We start from the raw sequence: 12,766 nt of genomic DNA, 5'->3' as shown, positions 1-12,766 counted from the left end.
ATTTCTTCATTAGTATCATTCCAAACATTACATTCATTTCTTATATCTAGGTGTTCTGTGTTATTAGACAACACTATCATCCTCATTTGGTAAAACAAATTTTAGATTTTATTAACATTTTGTTAACAACAGATTACATTTCATTTGCCGTAGCAGTTCAGATTTTTTACAGGTGAGTTGATTTCACCTGCTTATAAGAAAAAAAAACACGTTTTCAATTTACCAAACCTAACTTAACCTAAACATATTACGCATCAATCGTGACAATAGAAGTTTGTAACGAATTTTGCCTGAAATTATTAATTATTTTATTTGACATTTGTTCCAATGTTTCAACATTGGGTATTCTATGTAACTCGTTGGTACTGTACCAGAGAGGAAGCTTTAGAATCATTTTTAATTTTTTTTTTTTTGAATTCTTTGCTGAGCTTTCTTTCTGGTATTACAACAGCTAGTGCATATTGGTACAGCATACAACATGGCTGGCCTGAAAATTTGTTTGAATATCAAAAGCTTGTTCTTAAGACAAAGTTTTGATTTTCTATTAATAAGGGGATAGAGACATTTTACATATTTATTACATTTGGCTTGAATGCCCTCAATGTGATTTTTGAAAGTTAAATTCTTATCTAGCATGAGCCCTAGATACTTAACTTCATCTGACCAATTTATTGGAACCCCTCTCATCGTGACAACATGCCTACTTGAAGGTTTCAAATAAAGAGCTTTTGGTTTATGTGGGAATATTATTAGTTGAGTTTTGGAAGCATTAGGAGAAATCTTTCATTTTTGCAAGTATGTAGAAAAAATATTCAAACTTGTTTTGCAATCGACTACAGATGACACGCAGACTTCGTCCTTTGGCGGAGAGGCCTGTGTCATCCGCAAACAAGGATTTTTGACATCCCTGAGGTAACTCAGGTAAGTCAGATGTGAAAATATTGTATAATATTGGTCCAAAAATGCTGCCTTGGGGAACACCAGCTCTTACAGGTAGTCTTTCAGATCTGGAGTTGTGATAATTAACCTGAAGCGTACGATTTGACAGATAACTTTGAATTATTCTAACAATGTATGTTGGAAAATTAAAGTTTTTTAATTTTATGATCAAACCTTCGTGCTAAACTTGGTCGAATGCTTTTTCTATGTCTAGAAGAGCAAGACCAGTAGAATAGCCTTCAGATTTATTGGAACGGATCAAATTTGTTACACGTAAAAGTTGATGAGTGGTCGAATGTCCATGGCGGAATCCGAACTGTTCATTGGCAAAAATTGAATTTTCGTTGATGTCGGCCATCATTCTGTTCAAAATGACCCTTCCAAAAAGTTTACTGATGGAGGAAAGCAAACTGATTGGACGATAGCTAGAATCTTCTGCAGGATTTTTGTCTGGTTTTAAAATTGGAACAACCTTAGCATTTTTCCATTTGTCAGGAAAATATGCTAATTGAAAACATTTGTTAAATATATCAACTAAGAATGATAAACTACTTTCTGCAAGTTTCTTGATGAGGATGTAGAAAATTCCATCATCGCCAGGAGCTTTCATATTTTAGAATTTTTTTAATAAAGCCTGATTCGCTGTTGACACGAATATTCTTGGCCTATCTTGATGCATGGAAAATTCCTGCAAGGAATCGATCAAGGAAGCGCTTTTTTCTGATCGCAGTACGCAGTTGAAAAGAGATGTCAGTTCAAACGGGAGTCGCTGTAGGAAATTTCTGCAAGGAATCGGCGAGAAATTTCTTTAGCGATTCCTGTTCAGCAGCAAATCAGGCTTAATAGTTCTCACTTCTTCCAAATCAGTCTCCCAGGAATGTTCGACAACGTTCTCTTGATTGAGAATATTTTCGATGTTCTGAGTAACTTGATTTTCAATTGGACTAGTAAGTCCCAAATTAAAATTGTGCGCGCTTTCAAACTGCATAGCAAGTTTTTGAGCTTTTTCGCAATTAGTTAGTAATAATTTGTTTTCCTCTTTCAATGCCGGTATTGGCTTCTGAGGTTTTTTCAAAATTTTAGATAATTTCCAAAAGGGCTTAGAGCCAGGGTCCAATTGAGAAATCTTATTTTCAAAATTTTTGTTTCTTAATTGTGTAAAACGTTTCTTGATTTCTTCCTGCAAATCCTGCCATATAATATCCATAGCAGGATCGCGAGTGCGTTGAAATTGCCTTCTCCTCACGTTTTTAAGGCGGATCAAGAGTTTAAGATCATCGTCTATATTCACGGATTCAAATTTTACATTTTGGAATTGCAATGCTCCTGGCTTCAACAATGGAACATGTTAAAGTTTCAAGAGCATTGTCAATATCAAGTTTTGTTTGTAAAGAAATGTTAACATCAAGATTATGATCGATATAGGTTTCATATATATTCCAGTCGGCTTGAAAATAATTGAAAGTGGGGCTGATGGGATTGAGAATCGCTTCATGGGATATTAGAAATGTACATAACAGGGACATGATCAGAATCAAAATCAGCATGAGTAACTAATTGGCTACAAAGATGACTAGAGTCGGTTAAGGCGAAGTAAGTAGGCCGTCATTGAAATTTGTACGCGTCGTTGATGATTGTTGCTAATTCATCTCACGATTTCGAATCAAAGAAAATCAGTTGGTTTTTCACGGGCACATCTGAAAAAGTATCAGCGTACTTTATGCATGTTAGCGCGTACAGTTATACTTTTCCAAGTCAATATAAACTATTAAGGCTGAGTTTTATCACTTTGAAATGCAAGCTGAAGAGTCATCATTGTTGCCAAAACGAATGACGGGCTACTTAGCCTTAAGACCAAGTCAATCGTAGATGGATTTCTAAAAGAGGAAAAACATGTAGGGCTATCAGGGTATTGCATTGAGAAATATCCTGAAGAGCACCCGTCAAATAAAATTCTTACGTTGGAATTACTTTGAGAATTATTCCATGACCGATGTTTGGCATTAAAGTCACCAATGACAAACAGTTTTGACTTATTGCGAGCCAATTTTCCCAAGTCAGTTTGGAGCAAATTAAATTGCTGTCCAGGGCATTGAAAAGGCAAATAGTGAGCCATGAAAGTATATTTACCAAGCTGTGTTTCAACTGACATACCTAAAGTTTCAAAAATTTTAGTTTGAAATGACGAAATCAGTTGATGCGTATAAAAGCCTATGAATGATGATTGCTACTCCCCCACATGCCCCATCAAGTCGATCATTACGATAAACAAAAAAGTTAGGATCTTTTTTTAGTTTGGATCCAGGTTTTGAATATGTTTCAGTAATAACTGCTATATGCTAATAACGTGCTGTAAGAAAACTTAACAGCTCGTCCTTTTTACCATTCAAAGAACGAGCATTCCAATTTAAAATATGTAAATTATTATCTATTGGATCCATTCGAAAAACGTAATCCAATATCAATTTGATTAGTAAATTTTACACCTATATGAACTGCTTCAGTCATAGTGGTGGCGGTGGCTTTGAACATTGCATCAATCATTAGATTCAATTGTTCAGTTAGAAAATTAAAATCAGGGGAAGACATATCACTTGAAGTGGGTACATTTGATGATTTTTCGTTTGAATTTTCGGTAGACGAAAAGGCGGAGTAGATGTTACCTGTGGCGGCAGGGTTTTTTTCATTTGATTTGAAATAAGCAGAATGGGTACTCATAGTAAGAATGGGGAAGGTGTTCAAATTACCTACTACGATATCGGCAAAGGATTTGTAGATACATTCGGAATTAGAAGATTCGAACGGCTACCCGACAGATTAAAATTAGTTTGTGAATGAGCATGATTATGATCTTCCTGATGGGTATGATTCCTAATCAAGCGATCGTTAACTGAAAAATGAGTATTGTTCGATACTATACCAGGGAAATTCCGGAAACGACCGTTATCGTAACGGATATTATCTTTCATCTGCCTGGCACGAGCCTCAACGACTCTCCTTCGCGAAGGGCAAGACCAAAAATTTGACTTATGATTACCCCCGCAATTCGAGCATATAAACTTGGAGGTATCTTCCTTCACTGGGCAGACGTCCTTAGCGTGAGAAGAACCTCCGCAAATCATGCAGTTAGCTTCCATGCGACAATTTTTTGTACCATGACCCCACTTTTGGCACCGACGGCACTGATTGGGGTTCTGGTAATTTCCTCCAGGTTTCTGGAAATGTTCCCATGTCACACGGACATCGAACATAAGTTGTGCTTTTTCTAAAGCTTTAATATTATTTAGTTCTTTTTTGTTAAAGTGAACTAAATAATATTCTTGAGAAAGCCCTTTCCGAAGAATGCCAGATTGGGTTCTCTTTTCCTTAATGGTTTCTTGGTTTGGGGAAAATTCAAGTAAATCTCCAATTTTGATCTCTTCGGGTGACTTATAGTCATTTAACAGACCTTTCAAGACGACTTTTAACACAGGCCACTATTTTCTCGTGGAAGTGCAGAGGACTCAACGACTTCCTTAAAGCGAGTAACACGTCAACATTTCCTCTTCATCCCAAATTGACCTGCATTCGGACACAACGTCCTACTGGGACAAAGCCAGCTACTCAGCGTAGGGTTCTAAGAGCACTTCCACAGTTATTAGCTGAGAGCTTTCTTTGCCTAAATTGCAATTTTAGCATTCGTATATCGTGTGGCAGGTACGATGATACTTTATGCCCAGGGAAGTCAAGGAAATTTCCATTACGAAAAGATCCATACCCATAGCCAGAGCCGTAGCGTGGCCTCACAGCGCCCTTGGCAAACCTCCCGTTGGGCGCCCCTAAGTCAATTGTATTTCATGATGCAATTTTGTATGTGATTAAAGTTTTCGTTGAACATCCCAGCCGCATGGTTAGCGGCTCAAGCTATAATTCATGCATATATATGGTGTACACAAAAGCTAGCATCTACTGTATAACTACTTTAAGGTGTCAAAAGGCTTCACAAAGGTCAAGTAAATTTTATAAAATAAAACACAAAAATGCCTGTAGAGCAGTGGTCACCAAACTGCGGCCCGCGAGCCGCATGCGGCCCTCGTGAAGGTTTTGTGCGGCCCGCGAAAGGATTTTGAATAGTCGTGTGATGTGGCCCGCGAGCTGTAATTACATGCTGACCGGCATCAACTAAGTTTTCGGAAAACTTGTCTTTCGAACCAGTGTGCTCTGCGTTGCCCATGTTGAAAACTTGAATGATTATCTGGAAATTGCATATACGCCTTTATATGTCAGCTCAGGAACAGCTTGCAATCTGTCTAAGGCCCTCTGGGTCCTATTTCAAAATTTTCTGGAATCTACAGTGGTAGTCTGAGGGTAAAATATTCAAATATTGATTGGCTTTGTGAAAACTGTTACTTTCTGCTTGTTAAAGTCATTCAAGTTCTATCGAAGAAACTTTATTTCCTGAGTTTCATGGACGCTTAAATTAAGTTATCAATTATGGTGTCCAAAAATCTTATATATTTCATCGAAGCTTGTTTTTTTCATTTTGAATTTGTTGATAATATTGGAAGATTTTGAAAGTTATGAGTACTTCATGATAATCCAGATGTTTGCCCTCTTCAATGGCTACTTATGGGAAAAGCCCGGGAGAACCCGGAGATTTCACCATTGTGTTCATACCGTGTAGTCCGGTAACAATTTAAAAAACTCCATGTATGTAGATTTCAGCATTGGATGATTATTACAAATTGTCCAAAGAAAGTTCTCTCACAAGATACGAATAAGATTGAATATCTGAATATCTGAATAATTGCGAAAACCTACAAGTTATTTTGAAGATCTTCGGTACAAGAATTTTTCATGCAACACACCGTAACGACATATTTTTTTTGTTTTGCGATTCCATTATAAGCCGTTCAAATGAATTTATTTTTATCTTGCGGCCCGCGCTATGTTTTAGGAGCATTCAAGTGGCCCGTATAATCAGTTATGCTGAGGACCACTGCTGTAGAGGGTCCCGTTTCCACTTTAAATAAACTTTTTTTGTAGTTATGCAGTATTGCTAGCTTAACGTATACCGTTTATATGCATTGATTGCAGTTTCTGCTTGGGATACTAGACAATTTCCATAAAAATCCTTTTCAAAATACTAGGACAACTCTTAAATGAATGCATATATTAAATTGCGACTCAAGCATTCACTAATTTAGAGTACATTAATATAATTAATAAATATCAATGAAACGTGTACAATACAGTTCTTCTTGAAAACTGTGTAAGATTTTATAAAATATGTTTTGAAGAAATTTGTAAGAAATCTATTGTTCATGAGACACTTCTGCGGAAACAATTGAGCATAGCATTGAAGAAACTCTTCTTAAAATCGATGGATTTTATTTTTTTTTTCTTGAATACAATTTTATTTCTTGAATACGATGTGCTACAGTGATACCTCCATGAGTCGTTGTTCCATGACTCGATATCGACTCATGGAACCATACTTAAAACATAATTTCATGGTTACTATGATGGTCCCTAGAAGCAGCTTTCCAAAGAATAGCTGTTCCATGACTCGATATTTCCATGAGTCGATGGTCCCTTCAATATCGACTCATGGAGGTTTCACTGTAATTATATTTTCATTTGTTGAAAAATGCAAAGGCTTCTAGATATTCTGTAATGATTTTACCTAACAACTCCTTCAGAAAACATTGTTTTAGTTGTTTTCCCAAGAGTCATCCAATAAGTGGAAGCAAATTCGCCAAATTCTTAGAATATAATGCAATACAAAACTTGATATCATTTTTTTAGTGGAATCATAGGAAATTATGAGATAATATGTGTTTCGTTATACCATCTTCTTCTTTCTGGCGTTACGTCCCAACTGGGACAAAGCCTGCTTCTCAGATTGGTGTTCTTATGAGCACTTCCACAGTTATTAACTGAGAGCTTTCTTTGCCGATTGACCGTTTTTGCATGTGTAAGGACTGTTCATTTTATAAAGTGGACACTTTGTTTATGCTATATCTTTTTTATTTATTGATAAAATCGTAATCGGTTTTCTGTGTATCGTTGACCTATTATTCTAAAATGCTATGGAAATATAAAATCTTCGAAAATGCTTTTGGTTGAAGAGCTAAATAGTTTTTCCAAAAACTCTTAAAAAAAGCTGTCCGTCAAAGTTTAACATTATTTTTCGCAAAACAAAAATCCTAATTTTTATGAACAAATTGTATGTTTGTATCCTTTACTATTCTACTAAAGGTAAAGCTTTAAAAATATCAATTATATTCCACCATTCTATGACATTAGGTAACTTTAGTGATTTACCCATTTATGGCCAAATTTGCTGATACACCATCCTTTCACTCCCAGCAAAAGAGAAAAGTAAAAAGCGTGTTCAAAACTAGTTTGGATTACTAAAGAAACTATATTAGTATAAACGAAAGCTAAATCGTGAGATTAAACTACAGTCTTAAGTATAAATTTTACTGTTTATGGTAGTTTTACTAAAAAGTCTCATACTTTTAAAATCATGTACGCATATTTATCGATCTACAGCGAATTGTAAACAGTTTTCTCCGAATTTTTCAATTGGTAATCTCAGAATAACATATTATGAAAATAATATGTGGAAAATAAAATCGATTTTATTACAGCAGTGTTGCCAATTTTGATGATTGTCAATGTACTTTGATAGGTCTTCTAAGAATAAAACAATTGTGTTTCTGTTGTGCTTTGAATGTGACGTGGGGACTTACTAAGTAACTCTATGAAGGCGTAAGTTATTTTTCATATTAATACTATATTAGGACTTCCGTCAGGGCGTACTTTTACACAAAAAATTCTACTCATATCAATTCCCATCAAATTTAAAAAAATTTCTTTAAAAATATACGGGACAATTGATTTTATTATATCTGTAAAATTGTTGCTCCAAAAATAACTTGATTTTTTCCATCAGGCTTCTGATTGATGATGCTTTCGAAGAACAAGCCTTTTTTGAAAATAGAAAATATAAATTATCGAATTTTCCAGCCAATTTCTTACAATCATTGATTTTGATAACCTCAAAAAATCGACCGATCTAATCGTTGTTCCATATTCGTGTGAAATTTAATTATTTTGGAGAATTTTTATTATCACAACATTGTACAATACTAGTCGAACGATGTGCAAAAAAACGATTGAAATTTCATTGATTAATAAGAAAGATACAGCATGCACAAGGTGTCCACTTTATAAAATGAACAGTCCTTATATCGTGTGGCAGGTACGAAGATACTCTATGCCCTGGGAATCGAGAAAATTTCCTTTACGAAAAGATCCTCGACCAGCGGGATTCGAACCCACGACCCTCAGCATGGTCATGCTGAACAACTGCGCGTTTACCGCTTCGGCTATCTGGGCCCCATCGTTATACCATTTAGAAGTTCAATTCCTAAATAGGAATTTGGAAAAATATGAATTTGTTTTATTAATTAATGAAAAGTGCATGAAATTTGCAACGAATTTATAAGCATCCCTTACTCAATAGCCTTGTTTCTGTGATACTCGTGTTAGTAATTTACTTAAAGAAAATTGCAACTGTTCTAGAACCTCCAACACTTTCCCTTCTTGGTTGTATTTCAGAAATGGTATTTAATGTGATCTAAAGTTTATTAATGCTAAATCAACTCCAGCGAATCAAAAAAAAAATGTCAGTCAGCGTGGAATATGTTCATACTAGGGAAAAAATAAATTCATTTTTTTTAACTCATGTTTGCTTATCACTGACACGAAATTCTCTGAAAACGTTGTACAGGATTTTGTAAGAGTTCCTCCCATGTGTAGAAATTTTTGAATATTCTGTCCAGCTGCACAGTGATGCCAAGGCGGGGAAAAGTTAAAAATAACTTTCATTAACAATTCTGTTTTTGTATTTTTCTTCTAAATTCAAATCCAGAATTTTTTTAAGTTTAAATAAAAACTGATTTTTTACGGTTCCTCAAAGAACGTTATCAAAATTCTTGTGTTTGTGCACCCCAGTAAAATGTATGGGGAATCATAATCAACTACGATTAAATTTTCAAATGTGAGCACAAACTCGCACACATACTCCGATTAAACTATAGATTGTTATACCAACCTTCAGAAAATCAAAGGTATATCTTGCGCACCATAATTTTCGGTTGGTTGAAGAATTTAGGTGCTACAAATCTGAGTTGCCAAAATGTTCAAATGAATCCAATGAACATTTACAAATCATTTGAAAAATTCTAATGCAAATAAGTTGAAGGTCTTCATATCATGTTTTGTTGTTGCTTGGCTGATGCATCATATAACTTGACAGATATGATGATATTGGTTATCAAGATCAAAGAAGAGTCTATCATGCGATGAAGATAAATAGTTCCAGACGGCAACTATCTGGTCATTCATAGTAAGGGATCTTCATTTGGGCATGAAAAATCCATTTCAAGACTTTCTATAGCATTTGTATGGAAATAAAACACTGTGAGCTCTAATGAAATTTACAAAAGATATCCGTCCGCAACTCATCTTGCATCATGTGAAAGGCCTATTCAAGATTATCTGTCATAATGATCTACCACAGACAAACAGACGTCACACTCTCACTGCTGTCCATCGACCAACTTTTTAACGTTCGATTCGAATATATGGTAGGTGGTCAATCGACCACCCGCAGCGCTCGCGTCGTTTTTGTTCGTGTTTGACGTTTACACACTACCGCCACCTGTTGGTCCATCGTCCACCTACAGTGTTTTTAGCATTGGGCGTACATGTTTTCGCGACTATGATTTTGATCGCGATTTGTTCTAAGTGTTACGTCTGTTTCTCTGTGGATCTACCGTACACTGAGAACCCTGTTCAAGATTCTGTTAGGCTTTCAAAAAGGCTAATTCTTATCAAGTTTATTTGAAAATTTATTTTTTATTTTCAATAGAACCTCCAATTGAATACCACAAACTTGGTTTTTGCTCAAACCAGTTTTAATGGCTATTAAAAACACTTAGAGATTAAGCAAGTAACCATAATGTTAAATTTTGAAATTAATGTATGGGAATCATCCAAAATACTAAAAAGTCTTTGAAAGCAATTCAGGAATTGTTCAAATTTTCCATTATAATGTTAAAAAATTCTTTTGGAAATTTGTTTTGGGAGGCGCCCTTGTTTGATAAATGCCTTTCAAAATTTACAAAATAGGGGAATGTGGGGCAAGATGAGCACCCCTAGTTTGTGTCGTTCCTACCGATTTTTTTCAATAAATTATTTGGGGTTCTGATAAATATCATCAAATTGATATGACGGCCACAAATTTCAACTAAAAAATCAACAGCACAACGTAAATATTGTCAAAAATACATAGTAGTCCAAAAGTTTACCTTTTCATATAAGATTTGATCATCTAAAAGTGATATTTTTGTTGGGTAAACAAATTAATTCATAAATTTTTGGCCGTATAGTTATAGTATGATCTTCTGTAGATAACCAGGAGCCAAATTTTTATCAAATTAAAAAAATATTCCAATTATTTTGATTATAACAATAAGTTTTCACCCTTGGGGCAAGATGAGCACCATGTTCAAAATTAAGTAAAACTGTGAAATTATAGAACCACATTTAGCTGTGGGCTTGACTTACGGTATCCCCTTTGCTCAAAACTATTTTTTTTTTTTCTAAAAAATATATAAACAAACAACAAATTTAATCATTTTCTAAGTAAAATCTTAGTAATTTATGAAAAGTTATTTGTTTTTTGATTAAAGTTTTAAAAACTAAGCTAGTTGAACAGAAATTAAAGATAGAATCTTCGGATATTACAAGCATTGCAAAATAAAATTTTTCTTTAGTAAATTGCATCTTTTTATGGGGGTGCCCATCTTGCCCCGCAGTATTTTTGACCGATGATAAAAAAGCTATTTTCTAACGTGATATTTTGAAAACTATTTACCGTGGACGTACCATATTTGACGCGGTTAAGAAAATTCTAAATTCAAACACTTGTCAAATCGTCTAAATCTTTCCGATTTTGTTGAAATTTGAACATATGCTAGCTCAACTATTATAGAATTAAGGAAAAATCAGTAAAAAAATATTAAACGTTTTTTTCTTTATGTTTGATTGACTTTTTGTGGAACACATTAGGTTCCTTAATTGACGCATCAATTCTTCAATGTGCCTAATTTGACGCACTATGTTCCTTATTTGACGCACTTACAAATAATTGCTAAAGTTTAAAGTATACAAGAGTTTCAGTATTCAATAGTTCAATTAATTGAAAAAAGCGCTTTAGAGTGGACATAAAAGTTAGAACCTTTGGAAAAAGTTTTGAATGACGTCATCCGGTAGTACTTTTGCTATGCGTTTAGTTAGTGTAGAAAATAAAACCGGCGATTGAGTTCAATCCATAGTTAAGCATTATTGTTTAGTTTAATGAATTTTCTTCGCGATATCAGACAAGGGCAAGGTTTGAAAACTGTGTTGCGCTGGAACGGGGAAGGTAGTTGCTAAAATAAGGACAAATTGGTCAAAATCTAGAACGAAAACAACCGGTTCCAAAAATGTCCGGTTGAGAATCTTCGTTACTTATAACACGTGAACTACGCGCGCCTACTTGCCCCATGTTCTATGGCACCCTTATGGACCGCGGGACAAATATGCGTAGAACTAACGGCAGTATGGGCCTCGGAATACATCGAGAACCATATATGGGGCCATCCATGAAGTACGTCATGTTATTAGGGGGTGGGAGATGTTCTACCTTCAATTTCAATTCAATTTTTTTAATTTTTCTTCTATTCAAGATGTGACGAATCATATAAGTTTTTTTTAAGGCTCCATATAAAAAGCGTGACCCTACGATGGGCGGGGTTTTTCTAGAAATGGTATTTTTTGTGACACGTATCTCATGGACACCCCCTATTGTATAAATTATACGAAACAAACCATTGAACCTACACCTCACCTCCTGACGCATTTATTGAAGCTTCCTTGAAACATTAGGGGACGTCCATAAACCGCGATAAATTGTTCAATTTTCAACCCCACTCAACCTCGGCCACATTTATTTTATGAAAAGTGCAAATATTTTGTATGAATCGTTGCGTTTCCCTGAACCTTCTCCTCTTCCTAAAAACGTGACGTAATCTATGGATGACCCTTTACATGTGATTACATAAAGCATTGGGTTGTTCTGCGGACGGATTTTTTGAATGCAATCACCATAAATATTTCTTTTCCTATTTTCGATTCAACAAAACGTGCTGAACAAAATAGCAAATAATTAGGAACATTGTGTGCCTAATTTGACGCACAAGATTTTCATACAAAAATATGTCTTAAACCTTAAAAATAGAAAAATTTCGACGTCAATTTATGAATAAAAGAATATTACTGACTGTTGTTGATGATATTGCTGTAAAACAGCACAATATTTTCATGAAAATTGATTAACAATATTTAGCACATTCACTAAGGAATGAAAAAATTGACGCACTTGTCGGATGCATTTTCAAATAATTTTTATTGTTTGCCTATTTTTACTCATAAATAAACTTTTTTTGATTGAAATCTTACAATAACATGTAAATTAAGATTAAGGAATAAATTTTTGAATGCTATTCTGAACTAGAATTAATTTATAATAAAAATAATTAGAAAATGCGTCAAGTTTGGACCCGCGTCAAATATGGTACGTTCACGGTATCACTTTTTAAAACTTTTATTGGTTGGAGGTCAAAGTAATAAAGTGAAACATAAGGATGGTTACCAATTTTACCAAAATAAGAACGTTTAAGTAGGCTAAAATCGCGCTTATCCTTAGGGTGCTCATCTTGCCCCGCCTGAC

Source organism: Aedes aegypti, chromosome 3, assembly GCF_002204515.2.
Source record: "Aedes aegypti strain LVP_AGWG chromosome 3, AaegL5.0 Primary Assembly, whole genome shotgun sequence".
NCBI classification, from domain to species: domain Eukaryota; kingdom Metazoa; phylum Arthropoda; class Insecta; order Diptera; family Culicidae; genus Aedes; species Aedes aegypti.
This window is presented reverse-complemented; position numbering follows the sequence as displayed.